Raw genomic sequence first — 6,000 nt, 5'->3', positions numbered from 1 at the left:
GTGCTTTGGGGGATCAGGGTTTATAACCCTTCCAAAATACTTGGGTTTATTTAAAATGTATTACTGCAATCCTCATTCTCCATACTCATTCCTCAGTTGCAATGCTTCCACCTGAGGTAGGACCACAGACCCCTCCCTTTTATATGTGCATTCCATGTAGTGCTTTTGCGGATAACTTAAAGTCAACAGAAAATTTCCTTTTACAACAAAAAAATCCCAAGGATTAATGAAAGAAAAGATTATTTATCATAAATTCAATGTAAAATACAAAAATTAAGAGTCTCTTATTCACTGAATGGTCAAAGGACCAAACTCTGCTCTCAGACACATAGCTCTGAGGGTAGAATATGCCCCAAAGCGTTTCTCTTCCAGCTTGCACTGTTGTATGACACAACGTCGTGAATGTCAATGGTGCAGTTAGTTCTAAACCAACCAAGGAGTGTTTGGCATGGCACTTTCAGCACTGCTTTTCCACCACACTATGTTTATTAAGGCCTCTTATCCTTTCTTGTTTATGCCAGTCCAGTAAAAAAGGAAGATTTATTGCATGTGTTGTGGAAGTAGAAAGGAATCAAGAGACCTGCAGTGCTGACTGTGCATTGTTGGCATTTTTTCCAGTATTCTTCTGTCCAAGGATTTGCTGGGACACCTTTCTTTTGGCCACCTCTCTCTGAATTTGGCCCTCACACTCTCTGAAAGTGCATAAGCAGCATTGGGTCATGATCAGGACAGAGGTAGGGGAAGGGTTGCAACAAACGAAGCTACAGGGAATTAGCACCATAAATGCTTCACCTCTTAGACTGCAAAACTCAGCTTTCACGCCAACAACATCCTCAATTAAACCTTCAACTTTCCAATCAACCTTTCACTTCCTTCTTGTTGTGCTCGCTATGCAGTTTCCTGAGTGTCTAGTCAGTCAGTCAGCAGCTAGAAGAGGGAGGAGGGCTCTGCAGCACAGTCGCTGGATCTTTTTCTTGTACTGTTTCATGGAAATGTGGAGCTGGGCACTCTGGGGAGGTCTTACACAGAACATCCAGGATTTGATATACAGTACATCGAAAGCCGCCTCATTCCAAGCATGGCATCCCAGTGTGCAATACAAATTCACACATAAGGCACGTACCTCAATGAGCACATGTCATCCAAACACACACCAGAGTGGAGGTGAGGAAGGCAGTGAGAACATGACATACCCCATACAAGAACCTGAATGAAATTCGCAGATCATTTGGGTCATGTTCACACTGCTTCTACTTAGAATCCCACTAGGTTTTTCTCATCTAGATGAATGCTTTTACCCCCAGCAGATCCATACATGATGTTGTTATCATATAATAGTAATCTCCTTCTTTTGGACTTCAAAAATACATGTCCTGATTTTTAGTTGTCATCGTACAAACCAGGGAAGAAAAAAACATTGGATTTTTTTTTCTCCAAGGCCTGAAAGGAAACATTTTTTAAAAGCAAGTTTAAATGTTTAGCAATAAAGTTGTTCACTGCGGTCAGGTAATTTTCTTAATAAATAGAACATTCCCAGGAAGAATCTGTAGCTTAAAATACCTAGAGATACCAGTAGGTGAAATTCTATCACTCGTGGATGACACAAGCAAGCAGATAAAGCCACGTAGGGGAGCTTCCCAAATCCTGCGGCTATTTTCAGCGTGTCTCTGCATAAATGCATTTGTGTGAACATAACCTTCATATTGCTACAGTCAACATTATGGCTGACATTTTGCCCTTCACTCTTGCCATGGTGCCTCTTCATTTCCAAGCTATGGGTGGATTGTCCTCCTCATCGCTGGATTTCCTGGCTTGTGTCGCAACCTTTATGTTATTTAAACATAGTTCTGTATCTAATTTAATTTCCTTGTTTTTGTTTAGCTTTGATAAGGAAAAGGAAATCTATTCTAATAGGTTAAAATAAGCCCATTATTGACTTGAGACCAAGTTCAGTGAGTTATCTGGGGCCAGTAGGAGAATAATGGCTGAGGCAAAAGTCTGAGAAGGGAGCATGGGAACGAAAAACATAGGCAGAACAACAAATTTGTTTTAAATATGTGAAGGGGAAGCAGAATGAGGGAAAAGGTTCCAGTAGCTGAAAATCAAGGCAGGGTTCACATCCATGGAGGACAGAAGAATGGACGAGGAGCTGACTACAGTGATTGCAAAGGTATTGATTGAGGTTGGAAGACGCCGGAGACTCCCAAACAAATATGGTGTCCAATGCACATGTAGATTGTGGAAGGGCCAGAAGAAAGAATAACTGAAAGCACTATGTTCACAGAACATAAAAAGAGTTTACAGCTGTATAAATCGCTGGAGTTAGACAGGTTTCCACACAACAGCCCCAGTGCTGTATGAGGTTCTCTGAAACTCAGTGTACTCCAGCTCCTGGTGAAGGTCAGAGGTGACACCATCGGAAGTGACATGAATCATCTTCAGGAAGATTTAAATGCATCAAGGCAGCAGGAAAAGGGGTGATTTTGGATCTAAACGTTTTAAAGCCAACTACACACCTATACCTGCTAGAGACCTGGAGTGGAGTAACAATGGACACACGAATTCAAGTTAGCTGTGATCACACAAAGATGGAAATGCATTATTCAGTAGCAGCAAATATGGCCAGAGGGTCTTGGGCTGCATCCGAGGGAGTGTTAGTCATGAAACAAAGAAGGTGATTGTGGCCCTTTTACAAAGTCACGGCGAGACCTTGCTGGGGAGTGGTGACCTGTTTGGTGGACCTGCCACCTCCATAGCATTTGTGAACCTTTTGGGGTAAGGTCTGGAGAAGAGCTGCTGATCAAATGTAGGGATGAACTTAGCTATGATGACCTTAAGCTTTCACAGTTTGGAGAAAAGGAAACGATCTACAGTATCTGAAATAAACAACAGGAAAAATATGAACACTGGGAATTGGTTTTAAAGTGTAGCTTAAATACACATGGGTGGCCTTTCATTTCAAGAGTGTGTGTTGAACAATCTGCTTTGGGGTTAGAATGCTGTCCCCAGAGGTACCAGCCAAATCCATCATAGTGAGATTCAAGGAGGAAATTGACTTGTGGTTTAAATGGGACTGGATGCTGATTTAGACTCCTGCTCACGTGGATTAAATTGATTTGCAATTAGGGTTGAGAAATAATCTGGGCATCTGTACAGTCATCTTGGGAGGTGATGGCTGACTTTGCCTGGAGACTGAGCAGAGACCCTCCAGTGGGTTTGTACAGAATGTTTAAGAAATGTAAAACCTATTTTAGGTCAGACTTTACCTGAACAACCCTACCTATAACCTGGCAGACTCTTACAAAAAAGTCTTTTATTACATCTCCTAGTACTAACCAAGAGAACTATGGGCCTGATCCGACGTCTTTCCATTGACTTCAAAGAGCTTTGACTCAGGCCCAAAACAGCTTCTTTCAGACTCATCACAGATGATGGGGTGATAATATGACAGAACCATATGTACGGATAAGTCCTGGTCATAAAAATATTGTCCCAGATTCTTAGCAGTTAGGAAGAGTAGGACACAGAGAATGAATTGACAAATAGGCAGGCTGCTTAGATGTTAAGGTACTAGCATCACAGGTAACTGCATGCCACTTATTGGCAGCAGCTACACATTGTAAGTGCAGCGCATTCTGATTCCCAGCCAGGCTACTCTCTCTCTCTCTCTCACAGCTTCTGTTGCAACAGCTCTGTGTTTTAAATCCTGCAAAAGACATTAGGACTGATTTTCACATGCACTGGTATAAATCCATGGGGTTAGGTCTTAGCCAAGTCTTCAGACTGCTTTGTGTAAAAAGCACAGTGTGCTTACACTACACCGCATAGGCCTCTGAAGATAAACTCCATTATATAATTTGATGCATTTGTACAGTTACACTTTTTCAAATATCATTTCTCAGAGTGTTATAAAAGAAACACAGCAGAAAAATATCCTAGTAAGTACAGTATACTGAGCCCACGTCAGGATATGAGACCTCCAATTTATCATTCAGGATTTTTGTCTTGAACATTTGTTCAAGCTCACTTAAAAATAGCCTGAAGTGAAGTGCTGCTCGAAGCTCTCTGTCAAATGTTAAGTGCTCTGAAACAAGCCTTTTTAGCAAGCAGCAGCAGTATGCTTAATCTTACTGGTGGTCTTATTACACCATTCTTATCAGGTGTTGGAAATCCACTGAGCCTCCTTCAGTATTTCTGTCTACTAAACCGAAAGAGGCCATAGTCTTTCTTCATCTCCTGCTTGGGAAAGGAGAAATGTTTTAGAACCCTGAACACCTGCTTAATAATGATATTGCAACTGAGTGGCTAGTATATATATAGAGACCACTGCCCTCTGCTGGATGGAATCAGTCCTGCTCAGTTGTACGACACAGGCCCTACACTGCTTCCTGCTGAAGTAGACTCTTTTATAGCTCAAGCGGCATGGTCCTGGGGTTTTGGAGAAGTAATATTTGGATTCTATTCCCATTGCTGATGGGAAGCATCCACTGGCATCCTCGACAATATTAAAGAGACTCTGTCAGGTTAAAAACCATGACTACTGATGAGAAAAGCATCTTAGATCATATAGACCATCTTAGATCATATAGACCATCTTTAGCAGCACAGGATTGTTTCCTACTGTACAAGTACTTTCTCCAATCTACTTTGAATTGTACCAAGTGAAGGGGCTTCTAGTACTTCCTTTGGGAGATTACTCCACAAGCTATTATATCTCCCTCTCAAGAGCTTTGCCTGATACTCAACCTAAGTTTTCCTCCTGATAACTTCATCTCACTTGCTCCTGATTTTCTTTCATGTCCTCACTTATGTTTATTCATACCTGATTATTCAAACTGCAAGAAGGATTAAAATCGAACTTATTTTAAGATGCCTTTTGCATTGCACTCAGCTGATCCAGTGAAAATAGACTAGTCAGAATAATTTCTGTTTCTAGTCAATTTAACTTTCAGACACAGTAGAAAGATTCTTTCCCCACAACCTAAAACTGTATACCAACCCTTCAGCATACATTATTCTACCCTGAAACACAATGCTGGAATGTCTAGATTGCAAACGCTGGGAGGGAAAGTTCCAATCTGAATCACAGAAACTGTTTACATTGGTAGAATTTTAATCACCAAGGTAATTTTAATTAAAATTCTACCAGTTGTAGGTTTTGTAAATGTAAAACACTGAGGTTTGGGATTTTTTTTAACTAAATATTTGGTCTAAGGTGGAAATGACAAAGTCCCTTTAATATTTTCCTTCTGTTGAGGAAGGACTTGGTACATGATCTTAATTTTTCGAATCCATTTGTGAAAAGACAATGGTAGTGGCAGGGAAGAAGTTCTTCCCACTCCGAGAAAAAGGCAGTGCTGGGACATCTGTGAAGCACATGGTTAAACTGCAATGATCTCATCAGTGCGAACTAGCACAGCACGCTGAAATTGCTCCTGCCAAAAGCAATTCTCTGCAAAGGGACTTCCTGGCCAGATAAGGCTAAAGAAACTTACTGCATATGTTGTTATTCTAAACTAACTGATGAAACACATGGACACTGAGCAAATGCAGGAGTCCAGTACTATACATGATGCAGTGAGAAAGAAATATTTTTTTGGACTTCGCACTTCAAGATGGAGAGAGGGGCGGATGGGAGGAAAGCAACTTATAGTAGAGATACCGTATATGGGAGCCTTGTTTTTCTTCTTTGAATGCATTATTAGTCACATCATGGAATTCTTTTTTCTAAATCTTAACTGGAAATGCTACTACAAGTAGGACTGAACAAGTATAGGCTGACATGAATTAATTTTAAAACATATGGAATTGATATAAAGAATCTTCTCGCTATATATTTTTTTTGAAAGTGCAGTGCAGCAAGATTGCATAATGATGTTTCTCACTTTATCTCAGCCACTAGGCAGGTCTATGCAGAGTTCCAGGCAGCGTACAATCCCTGGTAAATAAAGATGACAAAGCTGGAACTTAAGCTGTGTGAAAGTATTTGTGGATATCACT

This window comes from Emydura macquarii, unplaced genomic scaffold, assembly GCF_026122565.2.
Source record: "Emydura macquarii macquarii isolate MOO-44397 ecotype Brisbane River unplaced genomic scaffold, CSIRO-AGI_Emac_v2 contig_3506, whole genome shotgun sequence".
Lineage (NCBI taxonomy): Eukaryota > Metazoa > Chordata > Testudines > Chelidae > Emydura > Emydura macquarii.
Note: the sequence above shows the minus strand (reverse complement) of the source record.